The 21,317-nt window shown below is 44.2% G+C and overlaps 1 long non-coding RNA gene across 2 annotated transcripts; it reads right to left on the bottom strand.

Moving 5' to 3' along the window:
* Nucleotides 1-3,734: 3,734 nt before the first annotated feature.
* Nucleotides 3,735-20,964, bottom strand: LOC148000912 (uncharacterized). 2 transcript variants are annotated; one of them, XR_015638742.1, is made up of 3 exons: nt 20,851-20,964; nt 10,872-10,943; nt 3,735-5,562 (listed from the first exon to the last, which is right to left on the bottom strand). It is a non-coding gene; the product is annotated as an uncharacterized LOC148000912 (long non-coding RNA). The 2 variants fall into 2 exon arrangements; XR_015638741.1 differs by having other exon boundaries at nt 3,811-5,562; nt 20,827-20,964.
* Between the last annotated feature and the right edge of the window lie 353 nt (nt 20,965-21,317).

Genomic DNA, 21,317 nt, shown 5'->3' with positions numbered 1-21,317 from the left:
AGGCAGAAGTTAAAAGGAAGCGCTTGCTTTTAGGTTTTTAAAATATATCCCTTAATCCCGGGTGATGATTGACAATCATGATTTAGAGTATGAGGGGCCGCTCTTTAATCCAGTAAGTTTGATGTTATTTGTGTATCTAGTAGGGCTTTTATTCCACTAAAACTAAGTGGAAGCCTGTGCAATTGATGCCGCATTTCAGAATTGATTCTTGGCCTGTGCTCTATTTACAGATTAGTGAGCACACAGGATCCGGCCTCCTCATCTTTTTGAAATTTAAAGGTCTTGAAAGGCACATTTACAATTAAAATGTTTCTCGCTGTGTACGAGTGTGACCAGGAAGTGACGTTTTTCCCCCTGTGATTTAATTTTTTTTCCCCTAAACCAGAAAAGAAGCAGTTTGTAAGATTTTTCTAATATGATTATCAAAACGCAACATTAACCATTCTGTTTACAGATGGCTGAAGTATTGTCATCCGTGCCTTTGTGCAGCGCGTTGGGAGCACATTTGAGACATTTATTGAACTACCCCCAAGCCTTTTGTTCCCTCTAGATCTCCACTGAAGCTTTGCTGGAGACTAGCTCACTGTGCAGCCATTGTGCGCCTATTGTTTTCATCGCCGGTGACGATACTCTTACTAAAAGGCCCACATGATTAAACCATCATCTCGGAATCAGGAAGTCCAAAGCTAAGGTATAAACAAACAGAGGGCGCAGAGTGAGGGGTGCGCCCTACGGTAGGAACCGGACATGGTTCTCAGAGTCCCTCGCACTGTCCTCTCTTCAATCCTTCTGAATAAAACCAATTGGCCTTAGAAGTGAGAGGTAGTAATGAAAGGCCGGAGCGACAGAGTTTTGCCTGCACTCTGAGGGTTTTTAACTGGGAGATTCTTAAAGTCGAACACATTCATTGGGAGCTATTGAAACAGAGAGAGTGCTGTGATCCCTGGTTCAGAGCAGCCCCTGTGGCAGACACAGTCTTTTGTTATATTTGCCTTGTCTAGTCGTAAGGTTCTGGGCTTCAGGGCTAAAACACTTCCCAGGAGATGTGGCAGCCCTCGGGGGGCTGTGTGGAAGGGTCTCCTGAAGCCTCTGGAGGGGGGACCTGGGTGAGACAAAGAGCCAGGGTTTGCTTTGTGTTTTGCAATTAAGTGAGCAAAACTTTCTGTTATAAAAAGAAAGTGATGGGTCCTTTTTGGTTTTTAATATATTCTAATGTGATAGGTGTTTACAACACTGCTTTCTGTTAACATTTTGAAAGGCTCCTGGGGGGGGGTGCTTAGGGAATTGTGTATTTGATATTTAAAGGCTAATAAAAAAAATCCAATTGACAGGGAAGCCATGTCAGACTGTCGGCTGGAAACTAGCTATCAGTCCATATCCTTTTTTTGGCCTGGAGACTTTCAGGTCTTGTCATGAATGGCCGAGTAACTATCATGAATTGCTACTGGCCTCAGCTCTGGCCGATTGATTCATAAGAACTGCACAGGGAAGTCATCAAATCTTAATGAGGGTTTCGGAGACCTGTGATAGGTGGGGCTGAATCTAAGCTCAAGGATTAAATCCAGACTCCTTGGACTGCCAGGGAAAAGACGATGGCCTTCATACTAGGAGCCAGACGAGACAGGTGGCTTTTCCTTTGCCCAAAGGATACACACCCCCCCACACACACCTTACACTCTCACGGCATCTTCCTTGAAGGTGCCTTAAGTGTCACCTTTGCCTGCTGGCTGTAGCCACTGGATTCTCCAAATTTGCAGCCTCTCCCTCTTCATACAACACTCACACACATACACACAGTCACACATACACACATATACACACAGTCAAACTCACATACACACATATACACACTCACAGACACACACATACATATTCACACACAGACCCACACACATACACTCACACACATATACACCCACACACATACACACACTCACACACATACACACATAATATACACACACTGACATACATATACATACACTCATACAACACATTCACATACATACACACACACATACACACATATAATACACACACATTGACACATATAAATGTACACTCACACACATACACACATGTACATAGTCACACACACTCACAGACACACACACACATACACATAATACATACACAGTGACACACATATATGTACACTCATACAGCACACTCACGTGCACGCACACATGCACACACACACACACACTCACACACACTCACACACTGCTCACCCCTTCAGCTATCATCACCCCCGGTTTCTTTATTTGCTTCCTGCCTGCCCTTCCTCTTACCTGTGAGTTCTCACAGCCCAGCACAGCATTAGGGAGTGATCTACTGACTGAGGGAGTTTCTAACCAGATGAATAAATGAATGAGTGGATTTTCTTAACGAGATAAAGGCACTATGTACTCTGAACCCCGCACTCATCTAGCACACAGTACTCACTGGAGTGGTAGCAATCTCAAACCTTTCTTACTCCCGCTGCAGAAGACTCATCGAGTTTGCGTTCAACGTTCTAATGAATTACTTGCTTACGGTGATCTTACTTTTATCCACACTTCACAGAGGCAGCAACTCTGAAGCCAGGAAAGCATTATCCCTCGTGAAGACACATGATCAGTGCCCACAGGGCAGGCAATCAAACTCAGACCACCTCGTTCTAAACCCATGTGTCTACCAAAACCAGTCAGAAAGCTCATGGTCATTATATGAATGAACGAGTGAGTGTGCTCCTCACATGAAAGAAATTATAATAAAAGGTAACGGTATAGCCTGCCCAGAAGCAACCAACCCTCATGACATCAGTAAAAACCTGATATATATATATAGGGGCTTGGTTGGGAAGGTTGCTGAAAGGAGAAGTTTAATATCTACTTAGGAGAAATGGGTCAATCTGGCAAGGATGCTGTTTTCTTCTTCCTTTTAAATTTTCTCTGAAGCCAGATGTGGTGGTGGACATCTTTAATTCCAGCATACATGAGGCAGAGGCAGGCAGATTTCTCTGAGTTCAAGGCCAGCCTGGTCTACAGAGTGAGTTCCAGGACAGCCAGAGATACACAGTGTTACCCTATGTCAAAATAAAATAAAAATAGGTAAATAAGTAAGTAAATAAATAAATTTTATCTGAAAGATTGTCCGCAATTTTATTGTTTCTAATATGCTTGTGCCACAGACATTTGTCTAACTTTTCTGCCTAGTAGTTGCCCCTATGTAAAGAGCGATGCTATTATGAAAGTACTGACAGATGTCACCAGCACAAGAAAAGTCACATAACACAGCATCCCTCAGCCTCAGCTTTGAATCCATTTATTGAACTACTACCGTGAGGTCCATCCTGACTCTAGTCCAGGGTAACTTGGGAACCTCCACCAGGACCTCTTACTCTCTTAGCGGAAGGCTGAAAGACGTGGACAGCTGTCTGAGTCAGGGCTGGAGGAAAACAGTCTGACAAGGGGAAAACCAAACCAGAGTGACTGGAGGAATGAGGGCCGGCAACACGAACACCAGACAAAGCTTCGTGTGTGGGAGAAGCTGCCACAGGGGGCTAAGATAAAGTCAAACTCAGAATCTGAAGAATGTCCCAATAATTGGGCCCACAGAACTCATTGATGATGATGGTGATGATGATGGTGGTGATGATGATGATGATGATCTCGGAGGCAGGAGGATCAGGAGTTTAAAGTCACTTTCAGCTACACAGCAAGTCTGAGGCAAAGCTACTTGGGTTAATATCTCCAAGCCCTGCAAAAGGAATCTCCCTCCTCAGGGAGCAATTTTATTCCTCTTTTTTTTTTTTTTTTTTTTTTTTTTCCGGAGCTGAGGACCGAACCCAGGGCCTTGCGCTTGCTAGGCAAGCGCTCTACCACTGAGCTAAATCCCCAACCCCAGGGAGCAATTTTAACACAGGGGTCATTCCTTGCTTTACTGCTTTCATTCTGCTACACCAAACTCATAACCTGCCTGAAAAATCCCACTGTTAGGGCTTCGTTGTGATATTTTTTAAAAGACCAAGTATTTCTGGAAAGGGTCACATAATGAGCTTTTCCAGGAATGGACATACTATGACTTTCAGCCCTGGCTGCAGGTTGGAAACGCAGGGAGCACTGCTCTGTTGGTTTTGTTCTATGTGTATACCTCTATATACCCCGTCAGAGACTCTGGCAGCTGGTCAAGGACGGGGGTGGGATCGGGCCCAGGCGTGTGTGTGTGTGTGTGTGTGTGTGTGTGTGTGTGTGTGTGTGTTAAATGAAAGGTGCCTTTCATGTGCGGCTCAAGTTGTGTTCCATCGGTTTTGAGTGTGAAAAATTTGATCATCTCCTTTCTGGAGGGCAAGTTTTGATTGGGAAGGGCAGAAAATGGAGTTTGGCTGAAGGGACGTAGGGAGAAGCACCTGGGGTGGTTCTAGGGAAGTGGGGGGAGTGCAGATTAGGATGGGGTGGTGCTGAAAATAAACTATTTGTCAGCTTTGCCTAGGGCTGGCTCTGACCCAGGACGTGAGGGAGATAAGAAGCAAGGAGGAGACTGAGCTTAGGAGGGGACGTGCATCTTCATAAATACATATTTAAAGCTCTCTCCCAGCGTTCTTCACACCACTGGGTCCTGGAAGTTGACCACCTTTAACAAAGCCATTTTAGTTCCTGAAGTAATGGTTCTTTCTGCTTTAACCCTAAAGGAAAAACTTCAGCCAAAGTGAGGATTAAAGTCTATCTATGGGCCCTGGTGAGCGAGGTGCTCTGCTTACAGATCCTGTGGGATGCTTTAGGTGGGCAATAAACTTCACCATGTTACTGGGAAATCACTCTGTGTGTGTGTTTTCTTTAAATCCAATTTCTTTAATTGTTTTTATTTGCTCCTCCATGTTTGCAGAGACCACTTGCCCTGTTTTTCTGTTGTTTTCATTTGTTAAGGACGTTGATGAGCTCAGAGCTTCGCTGTATCTCCCCTCTGCTACCTCTGAGAGGCACTGTGGCATTGTGCATTGAGCTCCCGAAGTCTGGGTTGGAAGCCAGCTCTGGACCATGGATGAGGCACATGAGATTCCCTGTCCCATCTGTAAAATGGGAACCATATCATTTCTAACGCAGACCCGAGGCTTCAGTGGTGTCACACGTGAAACTGCTTTGTCAACGTGATCAACATGACAAGGAAAGGAGTGGGTTATTTGAAGAGGATACGAGTTGCTCCCTGTGCACCGCTTTAAAACAGATGTGCTGGTTTGACCTGAGGCCCAACTGAGGTCTCGGCTCAAGGTCATCATCATGGTGCCCGAGAACACCATTCACAGGGTGTTCTGCATCAAGGTCTGGACCAGGCAGATTGAAACGAAGGGTAAACTGAGTTTGTGTCTTCATCCTTGGGTATCAGATCAGAGTTTCCTCTTGAGATCATCATCATAGCTGTAGTCCACCAATCTCTCAGTCCATTAGGGAATAGTTTCTTGATCCCTCACTCTTCGGGGATGTGAGAGTCTCTCAGTGCATACAGTCAGTGCAACATCAGGGTAAAGCAGAGCTCCATTGGTGTGTTTAGGGTTGTCTGTGAGAATTGTGTGAGGATTCTAACCTGTAGAAAGAAAAAGAAAACTGAATGGGAAACATGTTCTTTGTTGTCTCCTGCCCCAAGACGACCTACTCTTGTACTCTTGATCTAGGACAATGGTTCTCAGAGTGGGAGCTCCAGACCAGCAGCATAGACATCAACGTCACCAAGGGAAGTTGGTTAAATGCTAAGTCACCAGTAGCTACATCCCAGAACTCTTGAACTAGAAGCTCTGGGGATAGAGCCTAGCAGTCTGCCTTAAGCAAGCCTTTCAGGAAATCGTGATGTTCCTAACACAGGAGAATCATTATTTCACAAATAAACTACTCAGAAAGCCATGTTCACCCGTTTCCTTTGACTCCATGGGAAATACAGATGATGAAGGCAGGGGGTGACCCAATGGAAGAGTGCATTCTTGATAGTATACACAGCTATGAGTTCAATCTCCAACACCACACACACACACACACACACACACACGCATGCACGCACACAGACATAACACACAGACACACACACAGACATACACATACACACACACACACTCACACACACACATACACAACACACAGACACACACGCACACAGACATACACACACAGACACACACGCACTCACGCGCACACATACACACACAGACACAGACACATACACAGACATACACATACACACACACGCACACGCACTCACACACACACACACACACACACATACACACCCGCACACAGACATACACACACAGACACACACGCACACAGACATACACACCCGCACACAGACATACACACACAGACACACACGCACACACGCACACACATACACACACAGACACAGACACAGACACACATAGACACACACAGACACACATGCATGTACATGCACACACACACACAGAGAGCAGAGAGAGAGGACAGCCTTCAGACACTTCTCTGAGGCATTGCCAGTATAGTCATCCCTGTGGGAGGCGGGTATATTGGGTATGTATTGGTTACTATCAACTGTACTGAAGAAAGCTTAAGCTGTTTTGCACTCACGAGCCTGGCTTCTTCTTAGAGTGTGCCTCCAAGCTAATGAATTTAGGGCGAAACTCTTGGCCTAGTGGGTATTTTTTGAGGAAAAAAAGAGACAGGGTTTATAGGAAGAACTGAGGCAGCCTTTGGAATTCTATAGTCCATGGGTAGATTAACTCCAGGATGATGGCTGCGAACAGTAAACTCATTTCTAGTCTGAATGCTACTTCGTTTCTTCCTTCCTGAACCCGAGAGTGCAGTTCAGGTAAAGAGAACTGACCTTGGTGTGTGTGACCTTTATTTCAGTCCCACCTCATCATCAACTTGCTATGTCTTGGGCAAGTAAATTATCTTTGTTCCAGTGATCGTAAAAATAGACGGGGTGAGGTGGGGTGGGGGGGGCGTTGTAAGGTGATGACATGACTCCTTAGGTCTCTCATAAACTGACCTCGTAAAAACTCCGCTCCCAAGAGCATTCCATACTACTCTCAGTTATGGGCTCCTTCCTCACCGTCACGTGCCACCTGATCTCACCACCGTCCTTTCTCTTGCAAGGAATCGTGTTTGCGGTAGAGTGGAACAGAGCCTTCCCCGGCACCCTGTGTCTCCCAGGGTTGGTTTCGCCACAGCGCATGACTATAGGAGCCCAAATAGCCAGTAAGAGTTTTACTGGCCTGGGTCTTGCGTCCTCAAGGAGGGAGCAGCTGCCTTGGGCTTCTCTCTCAAACTGAGGGTCTCTGCGAGCTTGGCTTCACCCAGCGCCTGGACTCTGCGGCATTTACTTTCAAGACTTGCAACCTTGGGAAGAAAAGCTTGTGATTTCTCTCCCTGGGTAAAAGTGCATTTTGTTATCTGACCTCAAGAAATAGCATGAAATTAACTTATTTCCCCCTACCCTTGGTTAAAAGAAATGTAATTTTTTTCTGTGACTCTCCCCACATTTGGTAATATCTGACCATAAATAGTTTTAGGACTAGAGAGGGCCAAGCAAATAAAACAGCCTTGCCCATGGGCTGGAGGGGAAAAAAAATTCCGCCCAACAAATTTAAATTGCCTCTCCTTTGATCATGACGCTTATTGGTGGCCCGAAGGAGGATAGCACCAGTGGGCTGAGGGCTGGAATTTCCATTTCTATCACGTTTTCTTTACCCACTGGCGTGGCGATCTGGACTGTTGGTCATGTTCTCTAAGTGGCTTGTGTGACTTTCGGCTTCTGAGTCGTGCAGGAGAGCTGTGCAGGCCAGCACGTTAGACCCTAAGGTTCTTGTTTCCCATAGGATCGCCATTCTGATCTTCCTATCTGAGACGTCATATATGGAAGCACACAGGCGTGAAAACGTCCTTGTGTAACACGGCACCGTGAGTGTAGATGATGAAAAATGTAATCAAATCAAATTAAAATAAGATATAAAAATAACCATATAGCAGCCTTAAAAAATTAAGCGGCTAAAACATGAGCCACAGAATGTAACAAGAAATTGAGCAACATGAGCTTGTTCAGAGCCTCAAGGGGTAAGGAATTGAGCTACCCAAGCCCATTTCCTTGCCTATCTTGCTTGTTCTCCAAGGACAGTAATTCCCAAATGCCCCCTGATAATTGCCTGTCCTCTCTTTGACCCAGTGAACGCAGGCAGCTGGGAAGACATGGGGTGTGCAAAGCTCCCTCTGAGTCCTAATGTTTCTCCTGAAGTCTTGCCGGTTCACCCCAGCTCCACCAGAGAACCATGCCGGGGAAAACCTTTTTGGTCTTGATATCTCTAAATTATTGGGGGCATTCTGTAATGAGACTGCTTCTACACTCAGAGTAGGAAACTAGTCAATCTATATTTGATTAATTAAATAAAACAAAAGTAACACACATACCCTAGGAGAAAAAAATGCTAATTTTAATTAAATTCTTAACTTTTCCCTCAGCCTCATTTTATCGGTGAAGCTTTTACATCGTGTGTGTGTGTGTGTGTGTGTGTGTGTGTGTGTGTGTGTGTGTGTTCGTTCTAATGAAAGATAGAGGCACAGAGAGGTCAGTGATTTGCCTCAGATCACACAATGCAACAGGAGTAGATGTGAGGCCGGGTAGTAAGTTGGGATACTCAGCCCAAAACTGTTTCTTCCTGTGCCTGGAAGTACTTTTTTAAAAGAGAATAAAAAAAAAACAAAAAAAACCCAAAAGGATCCTCCGACTCACAAGACGACAGGTTCTTTACATTGCTCCAGTTTTAGAGGCAGCTTTCCTCACAGGAACGCACCAGGCACTTCCTTTGTGTTCTAAGAAAAGTGAGATGGAAAATGGAATATGTGTCTCACACCCTAGTATCTACCAAAGTACTCAGCTCATGAGCTGTATCAGGAGCTGTAGGCAATACATGCGCATGCGCGCGCGTGCGCAAACACACACGCGCGCGCGCACACCCACACACACGCGCACGCACGCACGCACGCACGAGCGCATACATGGGTCTGTTCCATTAAAACTTTATTTGCAAAGACAGCCATGTGGGCCATGGGTTGCCGACTTCTTGTGTGAAAGCTTCTTGAAATAAATTTACTGCAGTGGACAGACGGGGGCGCTAATCACAGAAAAAGGGGGAAGAAGCCGTCAGCTGGAGACGAGGAGCTCTCACCCAGGATGCCCACTCGAGCTGTTCAATGTCTAGAACCATGCTTTTAAAACATGGCTCTTGTCCTCCAACTGGAAACCAGAGGGCATTAGTGAGGGAACTTGCAGTGCCTTGTTCTAAAACACAACTTTTAAATGAGAGGTGTCCCTCAGGGAAAAATATATCCAACATGTCCATGGTTCCTGAATATGGTGTATCTGTAACTCTACAATAAGTGTGTTTATGTAGCCATGGTGTAGTTTCATGGAGATTGCTTCCAAATCTGTGGGTGCTCAGGTCTCTTCTCTAAAGGAGCAGTCTTTGCACATAACCTAGAACAGCCCCCTTTCTGCCATATCGTCTCTAGCTTACAGAAACTGCTTATGCCAATATAAATAATTGTTATGCTATAATATTTAGGAAATAATAACAACAAAACACCCATGTATCAAATTAAAGGTACACACATTTTATATATATACATACATACATATACACACACACACACACACACACACACACACACACACATATATCATGGTGTACTGAAGATTGAACCCAAGGCCTCATGTACACTAGGCAAGCACTTTATCACTAAGCTGTAGAACCAGCCCTCCCATATTTTTTCTATCTAAGTTGGTTAAATCCACACATATAGAACCCACAGTTGCAGAGAATCAAATGTATGCTATGAAATTCAATAGCGAAACTTCATCCTCGGTAGTTACTTTCACAGAAAATAAAACTGGTTGCTCTTTGTCCAGCAGAAACAGGCATCCCGGGTCCACACCGCATCTGCTTGCAGTTCAGGGTTGGTTTATCCTAGGCGAGAGTGAACCACAGGAGCAGGGAGGGACCTATGGCCCTCTGACTGCCTGCATCAGAGGGACTGTCTGTCAGGTTAATAGAACATGACAGAGGGAAGGCCATGGGGCCCAGGCGGTGAGGACAAGGGCTGGAATCTGAGGTTGTCGTCACCTTGATGGGTTCGGTAGGTGGAAAGGAGATATTTAGTGAGGAGAGAGAGAGAGAGAGAGAGAGAGAGAGAGAGAGAGAGAGAGAGAGAGAGAGAGAGAGAGAGAAAGAGAGAGAGAGAGAGAGAGAGTCATATAGCAGACAAGAGAGCAGCTCAGAGGTGAAGTCTGCAAACCTTGGACTTCATACCTGTCAGATGCCCCTTCCAAAGGCCATCTGACTCCTCTTCCTAACTGCAGGCAGCCTCTTGCACTGATTAAATTCTGTGTTGTACAGTGACCTATTCTGGGGAATCCACAGAGTGGTCAACTCACCTTGGACCCCATGGCATAAAGTAGACTGCGCAGGAGGGTCAGTAAAGCTGCCATCATGCTGGTATGAAACAGACTATTCTTTGAGTGCCTATCAGCAGTATTTCTAACATGATGTAGGGGTTGATTGAGAATCCTTGCAGGCAGCCAAAGTTGAAAGCCAGGTCTTTGAAGTTCATCTTTAGGGTACAACTGCTGCTACCTCATTTATGACTATGTAATGGTGCTATGTAAAACGACCTCATCTCTATAAAAAATCATTTTAGAAGATAATCTGTTCTTCCTCCTGGAATACTGCAGGCACTCGCCTGCCCGCCCCACCTCCCTACTCCCCACCCTAAATATTTTCCTCTGGCTGTCATAAATGCTGGGTGGATGGAGTTGGATGAATTCTAAATTACTTTTAAAAATTGACATTACTTTGCTGCAAGCCAACTTACTTGGTAAGCTGCGTCAGCTAAAGGTCTCCCACCAGTCACTCCGAAGAAGTTACTGCTGTCATATCTGTCCTGCTAATTTAAGCAGAAACTGTAATTAGATTTAAGTGGTCCTGTTTCCACAGAAATGAATGGCAGCATCTGTAGGGAGAGCCAACCCTTCCAAACTCTTTTGGCTACCGGCACTCTACAAGTTAGCAGTGTGGAGTGAGGCCCAGTTCCAGACTCTGTCAGCCTAATTTCATATCTGTGGATGCACAGCACTAAATCCAATCTTCTAAGGCCTGGCCGCAGTGGTTGCAAAGCCAAGCGCATTCCAACTTCTATGCTGGTGGTGTCTCCCACACTCTGTGTGTGTGTGTGTGTGTGTGTGTGTGTGTGTGTGTGTGTGTGTATGTATGTGTGTGTGTGTCTTCTCAAGCCCTTAGTGTTAAGGGAAAAAAAAGAATGAGGATAAATTTGGGCAGAAAAATCAGAAAAAAAAAGTTATGCTAATAACCAAGTAATTGAAACACAAAGATGGTTTTGATAAGGTTTTTGTTGTTTCTTAGTTGACTGCTCTGAGAAAGGAGTACATTGCTTGTGTCTTGAAAGTTTGATCAGTGAGAGTGCCCGGTTTGAGAGTCTTCTGATAGGGGTGGTGTTTTTATTTTGTGGAGGGGGGCTGCTGGCTGGGCTTGTCTGTTCCCAGGTAGGGAGCTAAAAACACTGATTTTTGGGCCTGAGCAGTTGTCCTGTGGGCGAAGTACTTGCTGCAATAGACTAAAGACCTGAGTTTGATCCCTTAATCTCACATAATGTTGGGAGCAGACAGTCAACTCTAAAAATTTGTCCTCTGACCACTGCAGGTATGCGTGCATAAATAATAATTAACAATAATAATAAATAACAATTTAAAAACACATCAATGTTGAGATATCCCATCATGTATTATAGCTTGAACAATAGAATCGGGAGTCCTTGAGTATCAATGCCTCACGAATGTTCTGTAGTCACTGGGAAGGACATACATAAACTGTAGATGGCTCAATTTCTCCATGAACTTGCAATACGGCTGGCGCTCTAAACTATGCAAACTCCAAAAACAGTGTGGTATGGATTGAGACCAATAAAGAGTAAAGCCTGCTCGGGATGGGAAATGTACGATCTAAAACCTTCACTTACTTCAAACCTGGAGACACTTTGAAAGATGGACGGTACGATCGGATTGAGGTTACCCACCTAGAGGTTACCCCTCTGTGAACTCAGCAGCCTGTGCCATCTCAGTCCATCCTGATCACAGTGTTTTAGGTTCTATTGCTGTGCTCTATTGCAGCGAAGAGACACCATGACCAAGACAACTCTCCTAAAAGAAAGCATTTCATTGGGGCTTGCTGGCTTACAGTTTTAGAGGGTTAGTCCATGATCATCATGGCAGTAAACAGACAGGCATGGTACTGGAGCACTAGCTAAGAGCTTTACCTCGGAATCCACAGATAACAAGGGAGAGAGGAAGATGGAGGGAGGGAGGAAGGGGGAGAGAGAGAGAGAGAGAGAGAGAGAGAGAGAGAGAGAGAGAGAGAGCTGGCATGGACTTTTGAAACCTCAAAGCTCACCTGAAATGACACACTGCCTCCAACAAGGCCACACCTCCTATACCATCTCAAACAGTTCTACTAACTGAGGACAAAGCCTTCAACTATATGAGCCTGGGGAAGGGGGCGGTTGTCATTCTTATTCAAACCACCACACCCTGGAAGAAATGAGAACATTCTAAAGACACATTCGTGCCCCTAACTCGGGTTATCCTATCTATTGGAACAAGGCACACCAGGTAATAGAATTTCTCCCCTGGAAGATTTTGCTGGGAGAAGAAAACGATTAAAGCCCGGTGCCATCCAGAGGGGCCACTTGTCTCTCAGAAAGGAATTTACATGGTGCTGAAAATGTGTCACATCACCTATAGGAGATGGTCAGTGAGTCGGAACTCATGTTTACCAGAATTTAATTATGCCCGGTTCTTGACTTTATTTAAACCTTAATTTCATATCAGGAATTTGAGGATGGACTTTGGGGGTGGGGTGAACTGGTTCTCTTTGTCCCTCTCTCCGGCATGGCTATATCAGATAAATCTCCCCTTTCCGACTTTTGATTTGCTGCTTTAAAATGGACTTTGGAATTAAGTGTATGTGTATGTGTGTGTGTGGGTATGTGTGTGTGTATGTATTTGTGTATGTGTGTGTGAGTATGTGTGAGTGTGTGTGTATGTGTGTATGTATTTGTGTATGTGTGTGTGAGTATGTATGAGTGTGTGTGTGTGTGTGTGTGTGTGTGTGTGTGTGTGTGTGTGAATGCCATGACCAGGGGCAGTTCAGGAGCTGGGTCTTGTCTTCCTGAGGCAGGCTCTCTTTTGTAGTTTCTTTTATACTGTGTACTTGAGGCTTCTTGGACTGAGGGCTTCTGGTACGTTCTTCCGTCCACGCTCCCATCTCACTGTAACCTGCTGGGATTGTAGAGATGCTGGGTACCACATTGGCTTTTTATGAGGATTAGGAGATGGAGCCCAGGCTGTCAAGCTTACGTGGCAGGTGCATTTCCCCACTGAGACATCGTCTCTTGGCTAATTTGGCTCTTTGGATGAGCTTTATCAAGGACGAGTTGGTAACTCCAGTACCAACAGTTTGTTACTACTTGGTGCCGGGTAACCAGACTAGGTTAGCTATCTGTAGAAGGATTCTGGGGCCTCTGGTGGTAATGGTGGTGGTAGGTGGGTCCAGGAAAGGTATGTTGAGTTTCAGGAATCTTTTAATGATTGGCATTGGTTAGCTAGTGAGTTACATTCTAATACTATTGGAATTGGGGCCAGCTTCTGTGTCTCCTGCCTTTTGATGACATTACTTGCATTGGTCCTCTCTCACAGGCAAGCACATCTTCTTCACCAACTTGTATCTTTAAGAACTACACATGTGATCAGCTATTGGGGTTATAATGAACAAAGGTACTTTTAAAATATTTTTGTTCTTTAAAGTTTTACAAACACAGAGGGGAGGCCAAGTATGGAGGCACATGCCCATAATCCCAGTACTTAAGAGGCAGAGACAGGTGGATCTCTGGGTTTGAGGCCAGCCTGGTCTACATAGAGAGTTTCAGGACAGTTAGCAAACAAACAAACAAACAAATCAAAAACCAAAAGAAAGAAAAAGAACTTAGAGGGGAGTTGTTCATTGTACATTGTAGCAAAAGCAAAGCTTTCTTGGAAGACGCCAACCTTAGGCTTTAACAAAACATTGAGATTTGATCGTCCCAAGGAATAGGGAAGTCATTTCAGGAAAGACAAACTCTGTGATGCCAATGGGAGACTATCCCTCTCCCTAACCTTGCAATTTGACCCAGATTCGCTTTTTAACCTGAACAGGATTGTTCTGGAGGGCTTCAGATTCTTTGCAAGTGCGGGTAAGGGACCACAATCCATGCTGATACAATGTTTCCTTTGAACTTGTTAACCATTCTGAAGCCTGTTAGAGGCCAGAGTGGGAGAAAGAAAAACCTTCTTTTCTCAAGCAGATGTTGACTGGTCCCTCTGTGTGATCATCAACTGTGCCATATTTAAATGTGAATATCTCTGTGTGTGTGTGTGTGTGTGTGTGTGTGTGTGTGTGTGTGTGTGTGTGTGTGTAAGACACACAAACAGAGAGTGCCTGAAATGTCACCCAAGAACTAACTTACCTTGAATTTTCTCATTTTAAAAGACGGGCTGGTCCCCTATGAGCACAGCAGCTTTGCCTGGAATTTTGATTTTATTTAGTTACATCTCAATCAGGTGGGCTGTAGATATTCAAGGAACCAAGGCGGGCAATCTAAGTTTCTAGTAACTGTGCAGCTCATTTTAAGCAAGGCGTCCTCGCCTTCTGGGGCAGTCACTTGTCATTACTGAGTCTCTTAGCGGTTTTCCTATTCTTCTTTGCGCCTAAAGCTTTGCTTCTTTAATGTGGCCCATTTTAGTCTTTAAAGTGCCAAATAGACAAGCTTAATCTCTGGCGGGAGTTTTCCATGTGTCCGATGGGAGAGATAGCAGAGATGTAGACAGAATGCCTCCTTGCAACTCGAAAGCGTTAACAACAGTACAACAACAGATCATTGTAGTGAATTCCTGTGTCTAAAAATGTCGCATTCTACCATAGCCCATTTGAATTACTGGGAGAGACTGAGGAAGGCTTGGGATTAGGTGGGAATCCCAGCCCTGGAAATCTGAACAGTTTTAATATTTCCAATCATTCCTGTAATGTAGATAGATCCCCCTGAACCGTTTCTGTGTTTGTTTATATGGTGGTGGGGAAAAGGGGGGGTGAGAAACCAGCAAGGGATAGAGTTAGAATAATGTGTTCTCACTTGTGCAATGAAAACCAAGGAGACTCAGATAAGAACAGTGCAGGCAACATCTGGCATAGAGGAAAGAAAGCTGGGAAACCCCTTTACCCCTTTGACTGTGATGACCCTGTGGAAACAAAGTGAAACAAGACAGACCTATACACCGAGTTACTACTACTGGGCATCTTCAGAATAATCTCAAATTTCCCCCCGAGTCCAGAAACGTAAAAAGGCGATTGGAAGAGACCCCCATGGGTAGCTCACTGTCTCATACGAAACCGCTGACCTAAAAGGTTCTGGTTTGCTGTGATGTCGTAGAGTCCCATTATGCTTCAGAAGTGACAACTCAATGAGTAGTAGTAAAAAACAGGGAATGATTAAAATTCGGGTGTTGGGGCCAGTGAGATGGCTCAGTGGTAAAGGCACGTACCACCAAGCCTGATGGTAAGGGCCCACAGGCTTGATTCCTAGAACCTACATGGTGGAAGGGGAGAACAAGGACAAGTTGTCCTTCAACCTCTGTACATGACACTCCAAATAAATAAATAAAATTATATATACATAGTTATATGTGTTGATTATTTATATTCATATTTATATTTATATACATATCTATGTTTTGTGTTTATATATATTTATATTTAAGACAGGGTCTTACTGTGTAGCTCTGGCTATCTGAGAATTCACTATGTAGATCAGGCTGGCCTTGAATTCACAGAAATTTCCCTGCCTCTGCCTCCAAAGCACTGGGATAAAAGCGCGCACACACACACACACACACACACACACACACACACACACACGCACCATATATATATATATATATATATATATATATATATATATATATATATATAGAGAGAGAGAGAGAGAGAGAGAGAGAGAGTATGTATGTATGTATATAACACACACAATGCAGATCTTTGCAGGAATGTTCTGCCAAGTAAAAACAAAGCTTCTTAATTTACATTTCACATCCTGGAGGAAACTCAAAAATGTCTTGATGCTTCAGGTAGTCTCCAGACATGGTTAAGCAAGGAGAAAGTCCACTAGTACAGTCTTTCTCAATAGTTCCCAGTTATTCCAAGCGGCCAGAGTAGACTAGAGCAGCTCTGGGTGCACGAATTCATGCCAATGAACTTTTTCCTTTGGAAGCAGTCTCATACATCCTACTTCCCACAACTCTTCTGTTTTCCTTCTTGCAAGTAAAAGGGGAGGAGAGACGTGCTGGGGTTCCCTTACCATTTACAACAGGGTGATGGCTACTGGGGTGGGGAAGAGGGACAATTAATAACAACAGGCATGAGCAAGAAATGTTGGCAACAGGTTTGTTCCTGACAAAGACCTAGCGGTGCACGATCATGACATGCCAAAACATTAGGCAGGAGACTTCTCACGCCTGACTGGCTCAGATCACTTTGCCAGCAGATAGCAGCAGGCTCTTGGGAGTAGCTTCCACAGAAAGCAGCTTCCCAAACAGGGCACGTGGCTTCACTTTGTGGGAAGAAACAAATGTGATCTGCGATGTCAAAACATTCCCATGTTCAGAATGACCCCATGCCATATGGAGGTCTACGAGCTAGAAAATGGTTGATTAAAATTTCAGTACCTTAAAAAAAAAGCTTATCCACAAATCTGGCATACTAAGCTATGGCTACCTCTAAAGCTGGGTTATATCCTCATGGAAAATGACAAGGTCTTGGTCTGTGTCAGGGCCTCTGTTTTGGAATTTGATCTCACCCTCTCTGGGACATGGGAGTAATGGGTAACCCCATGGAATTATAGGCAAATATCCACGTCATGTTATGGTTGAATCACACATTTGCATTTTAATAGTAAAATGAAGCAAAGGGAGGCTGAGTAGTATTTGGTAGATCATTTCCAGGATTTCCCTACGCTATACACATGCAAAGAATCGGTCTTTTTTGGATGTTCTTAACAGGGCAAGAGAATTAGCACATGTGAAAAGCCAGCAGCTTTCAGACTGAGACTTGATTGCCAGCAAAGCAACTCAGCGGCAAAAATAGATGTTTTCAATAATTTTTAATGTGAAATACACACATATAACAGAAAAAAATCAAAATAAGTAAAAATAGTAGGTTCCATGATCTGCCTGAAGAACATTCCTCTAGGGCAGGAACTGGAAGGTTATAAACTTTTTGTGTTAAGCCGGTTTTCTGTTGCTGTGACAAAAATGCTTGAGGAAGTCAACTTAAAAAGAGGAAAGGTTTATTTGGGCTCATGGCTTTAGTCTATGGTTTCTTGGTTCTGACACTCCTGGGCCTGTGGTGAGGAAGAGCACCATGGCGGCAGGAGCGTGGTGGAGTAAAGTGGCTTCCCTCGTGTGTAGGAAGCAGAAGGGTGGAGTGGGAAGGGACGTGGGACAAAACACACCCTTGCAAGGCACGCCACTCCCTATGTCTTACTTCCTACACTGAGGCACTGTTTCCTGAAGCCTTCAGTAGTACCAGAAGCTGAAGACCAAGCCTTCAACATACACATCTCTGAAGGATATGCCACATCCAAAGTGTAACATATTCCTAGAAAAAGGTTAGGTTGAAAGAGGCTAGAAAGGTCGCCATTTTGGATTCTGTTTATCCACTAAGAAAAACATTTAATACAACCTCTTACAGATTCCCAAGAAGAAAGAAAAAAAAAAACCCATAGGAAATGTTGAGGATGGAAGGGCCTTTCTAAGATGACTTATATGTTTTGTATTCTCTTTCCCATTCTCTATCTGGAGAACCTGGCCCTTTGCAACATCGGGGGGAACTTGATAATATAACCAGATACTTGCATTGTTATGGGATTTGAATACAGACTGAGGCCTAAGTAACCTACCCTCTATATCACACTGCATTCTCATGCCATGCCAACTTGCCATACCAAGTCTGGCAGCTACAGCAATGAAAGGAATTCCAGTTCTTACCTGCATCACTCCCAAAACATTCTGGGGACATACTTTCTATTCAGTGACAACGAATCCCACACTCCTTGCCAATCTATGGGCCTGCACTGTATAAGGAAAGATAGCAAGATGTGAGTCTGGGACCAAGCCAGTAGCATTTCTCTGTGGTCTCAGTTCCTGTCACCAGGTCCTTGCCTTGAGTTTCTGCCTTGGCTTCCCTTGATGATGTACTGTAACATATACATCAAATAAACCCTCTACCCCAAAGTAGATTTTAGTCAGTATGCCATCACAGTAACAAAAGCTAACTAGGATCTCAGGCTCATTTCCCCACTTCAAGGACAAAGGTGTTAAGGTAAGAGTCAGCTTTTATAGTGGCTTGTTCTAGATCGCCCAAAGGAACCAAAGGGTCTCCAGTCATTCTCCCAAACCTACAATCACTTTAAATTGCAGGGATGACAGATCCTTGTAGGACAAACGATTTCCTCCACCCACTCAAATGAGGGCAAGGCTGTGACTGGAAAGGAGCAGCTCCCCCCAAGAGGCAGCTTGTCTTTCCACACAATGAGGATTACAGGACTGCATTGAAGAAGATCTGAGACCGCGCTCGACCAGACCACACTTTGAGTTCTTGCTCCTCGTCCCAATTCTTCTGTTTAAGACCTAAAGATAGACTCACAGACACTTTATCATCTCTTCTCAGGCTGAACACTAATTAAGTCTCCTGTCTCTGCCTTTCATCAGGACTGGTGTCTTTAGTTCGAGTCTTATGAGAGCTGGCTGAGTCTAGCTTGTTGGGACCATCAAAGCCAGGGCTTTTCCTGCTGAGACTCCAATCACAATGATTCTCAATGTGTGTTTCCTTTAGGCTTGTGGCCTTTAGAGTGACTCATGCCTATCAGGTTTTCTACAGGAGGAGAGGACATGACACCTCTCCCAGTATCCCTCCTGTCGGGAGCGTCACCAGATTCATGATCATTGTTGCCCTTATCCTGTCTGTTTCTTTTCTCCACATCCCAAATGTCCTAAGTAGGTCCTTCTGGTGACTGTCTCTTGAATCCAGAGCTGCTGGGCCACTTAAGAAGATGGAGCAAAAAGGAAAGAGGAAGGCGGTGGTACACAGGTCTTGCAGCCTAAAAATTGCATTGTTGAAGAATTCAAGCCTATTAAACCACTGAATAAATTACATTCTTTTCTGCCTTGAAAATAATACTTTAGAATAACATACATACATACATACATACATAACTATATAACTACATATATACACATACATACATATACATACATACATAACTATATAACTACATATATACACATGCACACATATACATACATACATACATACATACATACATACATACATACATACATACAACATGACAAAAAGTCTTGTCAAAGCTATGGTTTACAGAGGACCAAAAGTTGGCAAAATGTTAAAGACAGCTGACTTTAATCACAATTGGCACATGTCTGAGTGTTGTGTTAGTGGGTTGGTAAGCAGTAAAGGTGTGTGCATGCATGCATATGTGTATTCTTGTACATGTGTGTGGACATGTGTGTACCTGTGTATGCATCTCTATCTATCTATCTATCTATCTATCTATCTATCTATCTATCTATCTATCTGTGTGTGTTAACAAAAGCATTTTTAAAGATTACAAAATAAAATGTTTTGCATTCAGTAATGAAAACTGAGCACACTGTCAGCAAAATGTAATAAAGTAAAACTAAACATTAAAAAAATTTTTTTTGAGACAGAATGTTAAGTGGCACAGGCTGGCCTCACACTTTCTATGTAACAGAGGATGACCTCACACTTCCAATCCCCCCACCTTTGCGTTCTGAGTGCTGGGATTCCAAGCCTTTACCATTTCTCAGCGCTGGTGATTGAGCCCAGGTCTGTGTGCATACGAGATAAGCAATCTACCAGTTAAGCTATCTCCCCAGCCCCTCAAAATTAAAATTTTTGATAAACGTGAAAATGACATTCAACGTGTTTTCAAAAATCACTCTCCAAGGGGTTGGGGATTTAGCTCAGTGGTAGAGCACTTGCCTAGCAAGCGCAAGGCCCTGGGTTCGGTCCCAAGCTCCGAAAAAAAAAATCACTCTCCAAAAATTACATTTCTATTGCATAGTTAAAATACATATAATATTGAATATGGGCATTTCAAAACAAACTTATTTAGACAAAAGTTAAAAGAATGAAACCTTGCAATTGTTGTTGAATGTGCAGTGTGTGCTACCGAGTAGAGGTCAGAAACATCTGCCAGGAGTAGTTTTTCCTCCTTTTACCATGTGGGCTCCCGATATCAAACTCAGGGGTCAGGTTTGATACTGTGTACCTGTACCCACAGAACTAGAAGAACCTTTTATTTTATTTTATTTATTCTTTGACAAGAAAGTTTTTTTATTCATTCTTTTCTCATATATTACATCCTGACTGCAGTTTCTCTGCTCGCCCCTCCCTAGTCTCTCTCCCCATCACCCTTTTCCCCCAGATCCACCCCTCCCTCACCTTCCTTGAGAAAACAGCAGGCCTCCTAGGGACATCAACCAAATATGGCATAACAAGTTACAAAAAGACCGTGTAATATTCTCACATCAAGGCTGGATGAAGCAACCCGGTAGGAGGAGAAGGGTCCCAAAGGCAGGCAAACAAGTCAGAAACAGCCTCTGCTCCCACACAACAATAGCACATACCAAGAGGACGTAGGTCAGACTCACACAGGCTCCTTGATCTCTGTGAGTCCCCATGAGTCCCTGTCAGTTGACTCTCTAGACCATGTCCTTGTGGTGTCCCGATGCCTCTGGCTCCTTCGACCCTTCCTCCCCTACTCTGCAGGAATCCTCTAAGCTCCACCTAATATTTGGCTGGGGGACTTTTTATCTACTCCTATCGGCTGCTGGGTGAAGTGTCTCTGATGACAATTATGACAGGTTCTGGTCCCAGCACATCCTGTAAGCATGGCAAACTGTAGGTTGTGGGTTTTGTGACTGGGTTGGTGTCCCAGTTTCTCTACCCGAGGCCTTGTCTGTTCACAGAGGGTGGCCAGTTCCGGCTCCATGTCCCCTTTTACTAGAAGCCACTTTGAAATGAATATAGCAGTCTCTCAGAAAATTAGGAATCGATCTACCTCAAGATCCAGCCATACCACTCCTGGGCATATACCCAGAGGATGCTCCACCCTACC

Source organism: Rattus norvegicus, chromosome 15, assembly GCF_021556685.1.
Source record: "Rattus norvegicus strain SHRSP/BbbUtx chromosome 15, alternate assembly SHRSP_T2T, whole genome shotgun sequence".
In the NCBI taxonomy this organism is placed as follows: Eukaryota; Metazoa; Chordata; class Mammalia; order Rodentia; family Muridae; genus Rattus; species Rattus norvegicus.
This window is presented reverse-complemented; position numbering and strand designations above follow the sequence as displayed.